Source organism: Mus pahari, chromosome 16, assembly GCF_900095145.1.
Source record: "Mus pahari chromosome 16, PAHARI_EIJ_v1.1, whole genome shotgun sequence".
NCBI classification, from domain to species: Eukaryota; Metazoa; Chordata; class Mammalia; order Rodentia; family Muridae; genus Mus; species Mus pahari.
This window is the reverse complement of record NC_034605.1, coordinates 20,055,897-20,071,246: the sequence shown is the minus strand read 5'-3', so window position 1 is coordinate 20,071,246 and position 15,350 is coordinate 20,055,897.

Sequence of the window (15,350 nt, the reverse complement as noted above, 5' to 3'; positions counted from 1 at the left end):
CCAAAGACTTTTGCCATCTCACAATGCCAAATGCATTTAATCTATCTCCAAGCACCACCAAATCCCACAGCTCAAGCAGTTAATCTAGCTCTGTGTCTAGCATCCAGTGCATCTAAAAAGATAAGAAGTCCCAAAGACTTGTGCTGCCCTGGACATTTGGCTTACCCTTTTATAGTTCACATGGCCTCTGTCTTGTGCTGATGCTAGATCTCCTGGTGCTTACATCTTTTCTAAAGAGACAAGTATATTCCTGGCATCTCTAACTTCCTTGAGTCTCCATTGTATCGTCACTTACACCTCCACTGCTCCTTCACCCATCAGTCTTCAAAGGGCTCACTGACAGATATGAGACTATTACATGTTGCTCGCTTCTCAGATATCATTTTTAATGTGGGTGAAAACCTTCATGGTCCTATGACTCTTACATTCTATATACCTGCAAAACTATCAGTGTGTTGTGGATAAGACCAAGGGTCTGGCCTATCTTGAGCAGTAGCTGGATCCTCATGATCTTTAGTCATATTGGCTTCTAAGTAACTTGATGGTCAAGGGCAGTTTAAAAATAATACTGAAAAGCTATCTTTCTAGAGATTCTTGTATGAGCAGGATACTCTAGAGGCATTCTCCTTTCAAAAAAAAAAAAAAGATTTTCAAAAGCCCCCTAAGTCTGGTTAATTACTGAGACGCTCTCAATCATCTTTTCTATTGTCCTAGTAAAAATTGCTTGGCTTATTCTTCATGGTGTTAATTGCTTTAGGATGCATGGCTTTTAAGCCTCAAGATTATGCATGCTTTTAGACATAGCTGAACATTTCTCAAATTTATCCCTTCTACATTTTGTTCATGATTCTCACCAGGCTAAAAACAGCCAGCAGTGGCCATGCCATAGACTTAATGCTAGATTTATTTTCATCTCCTATGCCAGATGAATTAATTCATCCATTGCCTCCTACAAGTTCACAAATGGCCTTTATTCCAGTGTCTAATGGAGTCTTTGCTTTTATCTGAGTTTCATAAGCATAATTTTGTTATCTTTTTTTTAAAAATCAACATTCTATTATTCTTAATTCACTAAAATCACCCATTAACCTAAACTCAGGAAACTTTATTAGGTCTCTAAACTGCATGTCCCTCCCTTGCTATGTTTCTCCTTTTAAAAAATTCCAAATATGTAAAAAATATGGTCACAGACTCATAGCAACAACCTCATTCTCTGATAGTATTTTTCTGTACTGGTTAATTGTCTCATTGGTATAATGCACTGCTATTTAAGTGAACAAAAACTTTGATCTCAGTTTGTGATTTAGATGTTTCAGTACATCAGGACGACAGGGAAGGAGGAGTGAGTGGAAACAGCTCACATCATGACCTGCTTCTCTCAGATCAGCCTTGCCTACGAAAATTTCCATTCCCTCCCCCAAATTTGATACCAGGCTTTAACATGAGTCTATGAGGGGAAAGCATTTGCAGTGAGATCAAGTTCACCTTTACAAGACACTGGAGACATACCCATGCATGCATCTAACTACTGTGCAACACAAAATATAGCAGAAATAGAATTCTAGTCTTTTGCAGTTTCTGTGGAGAAACTTCTCCTCAATAAAGAACTTATTTAAAATACAATCAAAAGGAAGAGGGCTGGATGTTTAACAAGGAATGAGGATGAGAGAAAGTTAGAGGAAGGATGGGGAATGGGTTGACCTTAGATTATTGAAGGGATGGTAGTTTTTAACGGGTTTCTAGAGTACAGAAGGGTGAGAATATTTTGATAACAAAAAGATGCAGGGATTATTTAACTAGTTCTGTTTTCTAAAAAAAAAAAATAGGATTCTAGCTGAGTTTAATATAATCAGCATAAGGTCATATTGGTTAAAAGTGAGAAGTTGAAGGAATTTGCGATATTTAGGAGACTCTGTTACTGCATGAGTAGGTAAATAAGTGGTATGGAGGAAACCATGATAGTTTCAGGTTTATTAATGACTCTCCCCATCATTGAAGTTCCTAGTGGACCCAATTTCACATGCAATTTGACTATATTAAGGAAACCATTCAGAATAATGAAACATAATTTCCAAGGGTACCTGAGCTGATAGACTGGATTAAGGGGATATATGTGAGTGGGCACTGTGCATTTAGCAGGTGGCCAGGAAAGAAGAAAATAAGCAGAGAAAAGCAAGCTCCCTTATCCTGGCTCTGGACCACTCCGCCTGTTGCTTCTTAGTACAGCATGTACAAGACTCTCAGACTCTGAGCTCTGTATTCAGTCTTACACCAAGTGTTGCACCCATCACTGCGTTCACTGCTGCTGATATGACTGGTTCCATGTCGCAACCCTAGATTGTTTCCTCTGCCACTTAAAGAAGTAAAATGCAGGACAAAGTTTAAAATGAGGCAAAGTCAAAGATTATTCAAAGAAAACGATTTATTAGAGTTTAAGAGGAAAAAGCTAGTGCAGGAAAACCGTAAATCTTAGCAGCTGCCCAGAGGAGGGGAATGGACATGAAGTAGGGGGAGGTGAATCCATGCCATTCAAGTTTAGCTGGTATGCAGGTCAGTCACATAGCAGGCAAGTAGTCACCCAGTCAATACAGGAGCTTTGGAGAAAGAAGAAAGCCCAAAGTACTAGTGAAAGCATACTCAGATTCTGTCCAGCATCAGAAAGACAGGAAGGAAGGAAGGAAGGAAGGAAGGAAGGAAGGAAGGAAGGAAGGAGAAAGAAAAAGAAAGAAAGAAAGAAAGAAAGAAAGAAAGAAAAGAAGAGAAAAGAGAAAAGAGAAAAGAGAAAAGAGAAAAGAAAAGAAAAGAAAAGAAAAGAAAAGAAAAGAAAAGAAAAGAAAAGAAAAGAAAAGAAAAGAGGAACTCAGAAAAGTAGACAGACCCAGTTGAATGGAATAGTTCATTGAAACTGTAGTGGGAGCTGGGAAATGTGAAAAGGAAACCGGTAACATCTCATTAAAGGGATAATTGTTCCACCTATTTCTTCAGCTTGGTTAAAGGGGAGCCTTCCTTCCTAGGGATGGCCCTGCATTCCAGAGGAGTGGTTCCATTTTCCAGGTGATGGTATGAAGCAATTGGATCAATTCCATTAAGTTTTGGATTGCTTGGAATGTTAGATCTCTATCCAGGCTAGAAATTTAATCCTCTTGATTAACAGGCACTAATTTTGTCTTAATATTACTGGCAAAACCTAGCTTGCTGCTTGCAAGTGACCTGTTACAGGGTTTGTAATCATAAAGACAAATGCATAGGCGAATAGATATATAAATTTATCTGTCCATCTGTCCATCCGTTCATTCATCCATCCATCCATCCATCCATCTAGTTAGGTCTTTTGTTTTATTTTGTTTGGTTTGGTTTGGTTTGGTTTCTGTCTAATAAAGTCTCTTATTTGATGGCTTAAGCTACTAAACAAGCAAGTAACTCCCCCCCAAAAGAAAAACAGAAATTAAAACTAAAAACATAATTTAAAATGGTTTGTTTATATATCTGTAGATGATATTCCCCAAAGTTCATAGTCCCTCACTTTTGCCTCAACTCATCTAATTTTAAAGTATTTCTATCATGTGCACTTATTTCGTCCAACCTGGAAGCTATGATTTTCTTCTGGGTTAATAGCAAAGGAAATTATCCTACTTTCTCTACACACACTATGAAAACTCGGTTGCACCATAGTACAGAATTCCTGCAGAACAGGCCTGTTTGACATGACTTGGAAATACAAACAGTTCAGCCTGAGGGCCCGACAGGGGAATTACAGGTTCAGACTCATTAGTTAATTACAGTACGGCAGATCAACTGTTACTTTACCAAAAAAAGAAGAAGAAGAAGAAGAAGAAGAAGAAGAAGAAGAAGAAGAAGAAGAAGAAGAAGAAGAAGAAGAAGAAGAAGAAGAAGAAGAAGAAGAAGAAGAAGAAGAAGAAGAAGAAGAAGAAGAAGAAGAAGAAAAGAAGAAAGCATTTCCTGTTAAATGAGATTCTTAAAGAACATTAGCATCCAATTTTCTGAATGATAGTGTAAAGTGCTGACATTTTCAGCTGCTTCTACAACAGGTAACACTATGCTGTGCTGTCAGCGCAACTCAGGGTACACAGAAAGGAAGTCATGCTTGGGACTCGGAACTTCAGTTTTAGCTGCAAATGTAAGTGGCCAGCTTCAGAGCTATATGCATGAGATTTACCACTGTAGATTTCAGTTTGCTGTCTACTTTTAATTTTTTTTGGACTGGAAACTTCTAGTTTTTCTGCCCTGTCTCATTATTTTTATAAAGCCAAATAAATACACATTGGTAAATTTGTATTTGAGACAAAAAAAGGATTACACACATGCGTGAGTAATGATGTGAATATATATGTCCATACACATTTCATCAAAAAGTAGCTATGGGAAATACAAAAGCACTTGGGAGTGAAGCATCCTGGAGAAACTGGATATTGCTCATCTATTTTTCTACTCTGAATTGTGTGTTTTGACTGTGTGACATGACCCTCCCCATTGATGGGAGACTCTCCAAACTTTCCTCTCTTGATTTCCTTCAATGTTAGCCCATTTCTACAGTTGGAGGTTTCCAAACTTGGAATCCCTAGTCCCTTCCTCATTCTGTATTTACTTGGCTTTAGCTGGTCTCCTGCTGGTGGCTCAATTCAGCTTTCCTTAAACACAGCTCAATTTTCCAAAGGTCTTCCCTGCCATGTAAGTAATAGTATATTGCTGATAGTCATGGTTTCTCAAAACCCTACTATGTTATTTTATGTAGAAGTGAGTTCTGTAAGGTGTCTGCCATATACAATGTCCACTAAGTTCATTATAATCTTTGCTATATTAGTTAAAAATATGTATTACAAGTGATCTGGACAGCATGGGTCTACAGTCCCAGTCACTCTAGAGATTGAGACATTAAAATCAGGCATTTAAGAACTAACTGTACTACAGACTAAAATCAAAGCCAAACTGGATAACTTAGTAAGGTCCTGTCTCAAAATGAGAAAGGGGCTAAGGGTTTAATTCAGAGATATAGTGCTTTCCTAGAAAGCACAAGGTCCTGGGTCCCATCAGCTCCCTCTATCAAAAGTCTTCAATAGGTCTTTCTTAAGCAAAATCACCAACACTATGCAGGTTTGTCTTATGTCTCCCCTTGGTAGATGATAATGCTATCTTAGATGCAACGCTAATCCAGGCATTCCTGGGAAGTTTTTGACAGCGTGGTCAACATGGTCCAATGCTAGCTTTCAGCGACTGTCTTTGAAGATGTAGGTGAGCATCATCTACAGTTATATCTATACTCCATTCTGCTAAGAGTATTTAGCAGTAAGCCCTTAAGTGTTAAACCTAAGGTTTCAAGGAAGAAGAGATTTGACACAAACTGTAATTTTTAGGCTCTGTCTGGAGGTGTTGAAACTGACACATTGGTCTGCAGCTTTTAGTCATGCTATTCCTCAGGACTATAAAGCATAGTAGTGGCATTTATGTGTGCACTTATATGCACACAAGACATATGTGCTTCATGGTTAGATACACATGGGTCTCATCCAAGCCTTTCTCTGAAGAACTCCTAGTGCACTTGATTGTTGATTGACTTATTCTCGTCTTTAGCCCCATTACCACCTGCTTCTATTGAGTTGCTTTGAGATCACTCCTTATACACACATGGTACTTTCTATATACTATTATTTCAGTGGCTATTCATGAGTTTCAATCCCCTTCTCATCGTTTTCTTTTAGATACTTGGTTGGGGTTCCAAATTTCTGATTCCCCAACCACATCTCCCCCTCTTTCTCCCTTTCTCCCTTCTTTCCTTTTGTGTTCTAGGGCTCAAAGCTAGGGTTTGTCCAAGGTAGGTAAACACTTTCTACATCCCCTAGCCCCACTTTTATGTCTGGGAGTCATAAACCCAGAATTTCTGTGGAGCAGAAAGAGAGTCCCTTATGTGTTTTAGGACAGATGGGATTTCTATGTTCCAGGCGCTAGACAGGCTCCATACTTTTGTTTTGAGCCTCACAACCGTTTTGACAATAGATTTTCTATGATCCTCAGGGACTCTAAGTTAGGGCCTCCTGGAAAACTGCCATGTTAAACAGGAATATCTCTTCACAGAATTCTGTAATCCATTCCACATATCCTATGAGGCTCAAAAACAATGTTCTTACAAAATGTACTAATTAATTCAAGGTATGCACCTAGGTTTATACATCTCTCACTACTGTATGGCCCACCAGTTAGGCTGATAAATGGCTCCAAAGAGATAAACCTGTTGTAATTCTAAAACCAGATATGATGGCCTTGCATAGCAAATGGGATAATTCTCTGTGAACAAGTCAAAGTTTTAGGAATAGGAAGATTATCTGGGATTATGTAGATCAAATGGTAATCTCAAGGGTCTTTAGCAAAGGAAAAGAGAAGTCAGTGTGTTGATGGCAGTAAGAATACACTGAAGATGCTGTACTGCAGACTTGGAAGTAGCTATTAATCAAGTAACACAAAACAGTTCTAGCTACTGGAAAAACAAAGTACAAATCATGACTTGAAGAGTGGAACCGTCTTGATCGTTGTTTGAAGATAATTCAGAACATCTATGAGGCAATAAACCAGAGTTGTTTAAAGCCACTAAAATTTGTATTAATCTGTTATAGTATCATTGAGAATTAAGGCAGCCCACTGTAACATACCAATTTCTTCAATCATGAGACTGTAATTTCAATTTCCAACCTAGTACTAACGGGAGTAGCTCTATTTTGAGTGTTGTCTCCTCCCATCTCAGAGATCAGCTCATAAAAATCACCTGACAGCATTCTTTTCATGGGAGACACATGGCAAAGTTAGTTTCTTCCAATAGGGAAAAATTATTTAACTCCTCAGTTTCTTGATCCATCTAAATGAGTATAACAGGTAAGAATCTTGGACCATAAACTGAGCTATTCCAAAAATGTGTTTTTCTGCAAATAAATTTGATTTGGATTTCAAGCCCCTCTTCCACAAGTGACAGAAACCAACCATTATGTAATTGAAAGGTGGCCTGTCTGTGTTTCTCAGCTCAGTTGGGATTAGGGAAGCTAATAAAGAGTTTGGAAGGTGGCATGGTTGTCTTTCCACTGTGACAGCCAATGGGAGTCATTCCTTTATTAGCTCTGGATGCTGCTCTGCCCAGTAGCTGCAACTGCAAAATCTTTCCAGTTCAGGGACACTGTACACACATTATATGATTGCCAATATGGAAGAAATGTTGACTTTTGTATTAAAATCAGAGGGCAGCGGAACCTTTGGATCCTATTGACTTCCACAAGAGCGTTGTTCTTCCTGTACGTGGTTCAGGGAACCCACGCTTTTTGATTACTCCGATTAGACTAAACTTTTTCTAGTATTGAAGCCTGAGACTTGGGTTATAAATTCTATATCCGTATAGTCCTGCCCTAGAAGTTTCTATCTAGTTGGGAGTCTAAGGGTGAAAAACTCATGGCTCTGACTATTGCCCCTCATCTGTAGATACTAAAGAAACAAAACTCAAAAGAGTGCTCTTGTGTTTTGTTTTCATAGCTTTGTTACCAATGCCTTGAGAGGCAACAATGACTAACAACTTCACTAATGTTCTCATAAAGGCAGGTGGCAAAAACAAACAAACAAAAAAAAAACAACAAAACAAAAAAAACAAAAACAAAAAAACCCCAAAAACTACCACCAACAAAAACCAATGGGCTCAATTTCTGAATGCGCAGTGCTTTCCTCTTCAGCTTTGGACTGCTTCCCTCTGCTGAGGTTCAAGATGCTGCTTTCCCTCTGCTTCCTGCTCGTGTTTAGGGAGAGAAGGTCACTGGCAGATCAGGAGGTTTCCATATTGATTCCAAGAGCACACTCTGCAAGTGGTGGGAAGATAGTCATTTCTACCGATGGGAAGGGAAGCTGTAGTCCCTCCAGGTAGCCTTCCTCCTTGAGTTTATCCCCAATGGGTGGTCGCCATCTCTGTAGATGGTATAACTGGCCTTCTGATGGGCCTCTTCTTAAACACTCCCTTCAGATTTCTATCTCCTGACAGGAGACAGACTGATAGGAGCAACATGCTTTCTAAAAGGCTATATGAGGCAATACAAACTAGCTAGAAACATACTACTTTAATAAGCTTGGTTTAACACATAACTACAAAAAGAAAAAAAGTACCTTGTAACATGAAAAATCATCTCACCACCTTCAAAGAGTTGATAGCATATGATCTCAGATCAGTAAACAAAATTTCTATTTAAGTAGATAGTATTACTGTGACTTCACACACACAGAGGGCAACCTTTTCTTTTTGTCTTAGCACTTGAGAATGAGGAGGAAATTTCCATTTATTGTCAGATTTCAGAAGTATATCTATACATCAGCGGAAACCCGAAATTTAGTGACTATAGCATTCTTTGTTTTTCAGCCTTCTGCTGACTTAATTTGGTGAGGGATGGAGATTCTGAAATAAACACCATATTAAAAAACAAAAACAAAAACAAAAACAAAAACAAAAACAAAAACTTGCCAGGCAGTGGTGGTACATGCCTTTAATCCCACCACTTGGGAGACAGAGGCAGGTGGATTTCTGAGTTCGAGGCCAGCCTGGTCTACAAAGTGAGTTCCAGGACAGCCAAGGCTACACAGAGAAACCCTATCTCAGAAGAACAAACAAACAAAACAAACAAACAAAAATGACAAAAAAACCCTTTTGCCTTTTAGATTCTAAGCCAAGTTGAATAGAAAATAAAAATTTACCCTGTCCTGACATTAATATCTTTTTTAAAATATATAATTTCAAAATAAGGAATACAAATTGCATACACACACACACAGGAACATATACACACAGACACACACAGACATGTACACAGAGACACATCTCTCTCTCTCTCTCTCTCTCTCTCTCTCACACACACACACACACACACACACACACACACACACACATACTCTACACAGGACCATATATACACATACACACACACACACACAGACATACAAACATAGACATACCACACCACACACACTATTCTTAGCTAGTCACAGATATTGATATTGGCTAGGATATGACAAAAGGAAAACCCTTATCTGTAGAAACTGGACATTTCTAACTAGTTTAAAACCTCTGCTTTGCTTACTCATTGTCTCTCCTCACTAAACCCTGGATAACAGTGTTCCTGGTGCTTTCTGCATAGTGTTGCTTTTCATAGAATGCCATCTATCTGAGATAATAGATTATGTAACATTTTTTTAAGATTGGCCTCTTTCACTTATCAGTATGCACTTAGGTTTCTCCTATGTCTTTTTTTTTCTATAATTTCCTTTTTCTTCACATGATATCCCCGTTGCAGCCTCCCCCTCCCTCCTATCTTCCCAATTCTGCCCTAACAAACCCTTCCCTCCATTAACCCCTCCCACTGTGTCTTCTTATGGTGTCATAGCTCACTTATTTTTAGTGTTGAATAATGTCTTATCACCACAACTCTTTTTTTCTTTCTCCCCCCCCCCCTTTTTTTAATACTAGTCATCTGATGAAGGGCAAACAGGTTGTTTCTAAGTTTTGGCACTCATGGATAAAACTACAATACACATTTGTGTGCAGGTTTTTGTGTGAACAAAAGTTTTCTAACATTTGGATAGAGACCAAAGAATATCCAGTATATGGATAATGGTAATGGTAAGTATAATGGTAATGTTAATGGTAAGAATAATTTCATTTCATAAGAACTGTCAAAGTGTCTCTCAAAGTTGCAGGGTAATCTCCTAATCCCATGAGTGATGGGTGAATTTCTCTGCCTTTGTGTCCTTGCCAGCATTTGAATTTGGTGTTTTAATCCAGTAACCAAGTAGGTATTTAAGGTAATTGAATTGGCTTAATATCTTTTTTTATACCATATTATTCTAAGCATTATTTTGTCAATTTGCAATATATAATCTTTACCTATGAAATATATGTTCACATCTTTACCTATTTTAATTACATTATTTACTGCTATTTATTTGAATATTTCTGTGTATGTTTTAGATAGTCCGTTTTCTGATGTATCTTTTGAATACATTTTTCTGAGTTCTCTTTCTCTCTCTCTCTCTCTCTCTCTCTCTCTCTCTCTCTCTCTCTCTCTCTCNCTCTCTCTCTCTCTCTCTCTCTCTCTCTCTCTCTCTCTCTCTCTCACACACACACACACACACACACACACACACACACACACACACAAACACAGTCTTGTTATGTAGATCAATCTAGGTTCAAACTCTCAATCTGGGATCTCAAGTATGTTCCGGCACAATTTGCTCACTAACCTCTCAGCAGTCCAGGAAATTGTAATTTAGATGAAGTCATTAGTGAACTGAACCTTTATGCTAAATCTACAAAGTCACGGCTAAATACAAGGTCTTCTAAATTTTCTTGTTTATTTCCCTAGAAATTTATGTTTTACAGTTGATATTTAAGTCTGTGATCCATACTAATTTCTGTGAACAGTATATACCTTCATGTGGAATAATTTTTCTGTCGATGTCCAGTTGTTCTAACATCTTACATAGAAAGTTATATTGCAATTAATCCACGGTCAAACTTGACTGACTATATTTACATATGGAAATATTTCTGGACTCTTTTGTTCAATTAATCTCTGTATTATTTCACTCAAAACACACTGTGCCCATTACTGTATTTCTGAGTCTTGAAGTCAGGCACTGTTTCAAGTTTCATTTCTGTTGCTGTAATAAAATATCCTGAACTGAAGCAGCTTAGGGGGAGAAAAGAATTAGTTGGATCCATCCCATAATCAGCCACCAAACCCAGACACTATTGTGTATGCCAATAAGATTTTGCTGAACGGACCCTGATACAGCTGACTCGTGTGAGGTTATGCCAGTGCCTGGCAAATACAGAAGTGGATGTTCACAGTCATCTATAGGATAGAACACAGGGCCCCCAATGGAGGAGCTAGAGAAAGTACCCAAGGATCTGAGGGGGTCTGCAACACTATAGGTGGAACAACAATATGAACTAACCAGTACCCCCAGAGCCCGTGTCTCTAGCTGCATATATAGCAGAAGATGGCCTAGTCAGCCATCATTGGGAAGAGATGCCCCTTGTCTTGCAAACTTTATATGTCCCAGTATAGGGGAATGCCAGGGCCAAGAAGTGGGAGTGGGTGGGTAGGGGAGCAGGGTGTGGGGGGGAGGGTACAGGGAACTTTTGGGATAGCATTTGAAATGTAAATAAAGAAAATATCTAATAAAATAAATAAATAAATAAAATTGCTGACTGCAGTCCATCATTTAACGGAAGTGAATGGAGAACTTTAACCAGCTAGTCACATCCACAGGCAAGAACAGAGAGAAATGAATGCATCTATGCTGACTGCTGGTGTAAGTATGTAGGTGTTCTCAAAATGGGGAAAAATGCTTCACACCATCGTTTGGGTCATCCCTAGCAGATAGTAATCAAACAAACAATTCCCCACAGACATGCCCACAGTCTGACTTGACGTAGGCCATTTCTTACCTGAGAAACACTTTCCAGATTGTGTCAAGTCGTACAGTTAAGGCTCTCCAGCTCAGGTGGCATCTGATCTATTGACTTTATCTCCAGTGTGGAGTTAACCCTTTAAGTTCTTCATCTACACGTTAAAAATCAGTTTGTTCTTATTCATAATTCAGACTGAAAGTCTTTAATTACAGCTATACTAAATTTAAGACAGAATTTGAGAAGAATTTTCATCTTGGCAATATTGATTCTATACGGACAATCACTTATTTCTTTGAAATTTCATCAGAATTGTGTAGTGTTCTCATCTAGATGTGGTAATTCTTGTTAGCTCTATACCCAGATATTCACTTTTAAATATGGCAGCAAAAAATGCTACAGTTCTTTTAAATTTGTCATTTGCTAAGATTTCCAAAGCCAATTAACTTTGTATATGAACTTCATATATTAAAAAGTTGCTATGACCACTTCCATTTTTTCCTCAGTTTTGCAGATTTTCTAAGTAAATAGTCATTCATATGTGTATTTAGTACCTATATATTGCATACATACAGCTCCTCTCCATGTGTGTGTGTGTAACATCTTCCTAGCTGTATAACTTGTCACCATTTCTCTGTTAAATTATTGTAATATCAATTAATAATAAAAAGGTTATTTATTTTAATTTTGTATATGTGTCCATCAATGTTTTTTCTCCCTATATACATCAAAATTTCAGCCTTAAACCACTTTTTCTTTTTGATTTCTTTTACTACTTTCTGTAAGTCAGACCTACTGGTAGCATTTCATCCTTTTAGTTTGCAAAGATGACTCACATCTTTTCTTTAGAAGGGTAATTTCACAGGACATGGAAAACCAGGGTCTTTTCTGTCATTTGTTTCTCATCAATCAGTGTTCTGATTACTTCTTTTTTATTTGGTTCTAAGGAAAAGTAAGATCAATTCTTTTTTTTTGTTTTTTGTTTTTTGTTTTTTTTCGAGACAGGATTTCTCTGTATAGCCCTGGATGTCCTGGAACTCACTTTGTAGACCAGGCTGGCCTTGAACTCAGAAATCCACCTGCCTCTGCCTCCCAAGTGCTGGGATTAAAGGCATGCGCCACCATGCCCGGTGTAAGATCAATTCTTACCTTTGTCCATAGGGAAGAATCTATCCATCCCTATGAAGCCTATTTTAAGATTTTTTTTTTCTTTGATTTTGTTTAGTTTGGGAATGATATGCCTGCCTGCAGGGTTTTTCGTCACCCACTCTCTCTTTCTTTTTTCTTTCTTAGAACATCTTAAATCTGTGATTTAGGGTCAGCATTAATGTGGGCAAAATCCGCATTCATTATTTCTTCAAAAAAACCTTTTATAATACAATTGCTTTCTCTGGCATTTCTCTTTGTCACATATCAATTCGCGTAATGATACCTTTCATGTTGTGCCATATCTCTGTAATTTTATTTTGAGACAGATCTACATGTACTACATGTACTTGGACTTACTCGGCAGTCAAGGCGTGCCCTACACTGTATATTCTCCTGCTTCTAAGTCCCAGCTGCTAAGATTACAGGTATGTGTGTCAAACTCACAAAAGTTAGGGATCTCCTATCTATGGGGCCAGAAATAGAAAGTTTGCACACAGTTATTTTTAAAGTGTGATTTAAAAAATTATTTAAAGATAATAAAATCATTAATATTATGCTGTTTAGTGAAAGGAATACCTAGGTTACAATCTAAAGAATTGATTTTTTTTTTTTTTCTTCCTCGACTGGTTCTTCTAGTCAAGCCTGGGCAGGCAGCTCATGGCTCATCTTCAGTAGACACAGAGTAGAGTCAAGGGGGTTGTTTCATGAATCAAGGTTCCTGCGTAGATTTGACTCAGGCTGTGAGTACAGACTTTCTCTAGCTGAAGAACACTTCCTACTTGCTGTCCTTGGGAAAGTCCCAAGGATTTTTGGATTAATCACTAGCAAGGCTATGTAGAATTCCATCCTTAAGACATTTTGACTAATGCTAACTTTTTAGGCAGATTCTTACTTCATTCTCACAAGATGAGCAAAGTGAGTAACGGAAGCTTCTTATTGATTAATTCCTATGTACCTACCGCAGGGCATAGCCTGTGTATGTAGTAACTAGTTCTTTCTTACCACAAGCATTATTCCTATCTCTCTGAAATTTTTGAGACTGTGTTCCAGGAATCTTGCTAATAACCACATTAGAATTTGCATTACTGTTAGTTTGAAATGTATCTGAGAGCATCTATAGAGACCTCCAAGGGTACACTAAAACCTATGTTCCCCTCAGCCAACCAGAAGAGAGAACTGAAACTCAAGAGTCGAAGCCTGTCTGAGGACACATATTGGTCCTGGATCAGATCTGATCTCAGCATTGTCTGGCTGGAAAGACCTGCGCTTATACTCAGCACACCCGGTTTTAGACTGCAAAAAGTGTTCTGAGAAAAGTCTTATAACAGATTGAGGAAAGCCAGTGAAGAACCCTCTTCAGATATTGTCTAAGTCCCCATCCTCGATCTTTCATCTTTTGTCTGGAGATTAAAGGCATCTCTGCATATACATGACTAACATCAGTCATTTCAGAGATGAACCAGTCGAAGGGGAAAAGCTATGAAAAGAAGGGCTATAGTCCCTGGAAATGCACACAATAGTGATTTTTTTTCCCAAGGAGAGACTAATTACCTTTCGAAATTCCAAAAATGTCAAACTGATTATGGAGTATGCTCTTTTTTCTTATAACATCACATGAACAAGAGTTATTTTGGGATAATGAGCAATTTTAATCTTGCTTAATAAAAGCTATTCACAGGGCACTTTAGGAGGTATCTGCATATAAGTAGTCTTTCTAAACTTCTTTCTCCTTTCAGTGGCATTTATTCAAGAGTATGCAAATTTTTCTAAAACTGGCAGCTAAATTTAGAAATCGGAAGGGCAAAGCTATAAACCTGAGTAAATTTTCTGTTTTTTGAAAAAGATATCTAGAAAAAAAATAAAAGAAAGGAAAGAAAATTGAATAGAATATGAATTTAATAAGGCTTACAAACTATAAAATTATTGATAAAAATTTAATTCACATGTTCAAATTTTCGCCTATGATTGAGGGTCATAATTGTATAGGTATGAGAAAATAAATGGAGGATATTTGTTACCTCAGTTTTAGCATTACTAACATTAGGCCATCTTATATTTGCAAAATTTTTTATTTGATAATTGGAGCTTTGTTGGAAAATTCTAGAAGAGATTGCAAAAACAGTAGTAAGCCAGGATTGTAAGTTTCGTCTTTGCTTCTCAATGTTATCCAGTGCCACCAGCAGAGGCATCATCTTGTTGCTAGTTGAAGATGCAAATTCCTAGGCTCCACGCGACATACACAGAATCAGACTCTGCGTATTACCAGGACACCACCGTACTACCTTCTCCAATGTTCATGTCCAGGGAGTCTAAGCACAAACTGAAAAATAAGAAGAGTTCTAATTTGAAGTAACCTGTAATGTTCAAATCCTCACTTGGCTCCTGGTTAGGTACTCATCTATGTAACTTCTCAACACACAGATGTGATTACAGGGGCCACTTTTATTTTGTAAGGTTGTTCAAGGCTCTTTCCCACTTTCTCTTCTATTTGATTCAGTGTATCTGGTTTTATGTTGAGGTCCTTGATCCACTTGGACTTGAGCTTTGTGCAAGGTGACAAATAAGGATCTATTTTCATTTTTCTACAGACAGTTAGACCAGAACCATTTATTGAAGATGTGTTTGCTTGTACTCTATGTTTCCTCCTTGCTTGTTTCCTTTCTTTTTCCTTCCTTCCTTCCTTCCTTCCTTCCTTCCTTCCTTCCTTCCTTCCTTCCTTCCTTCCTTCCTTCCTCCCTCTTTCTTTCTTTCTTTC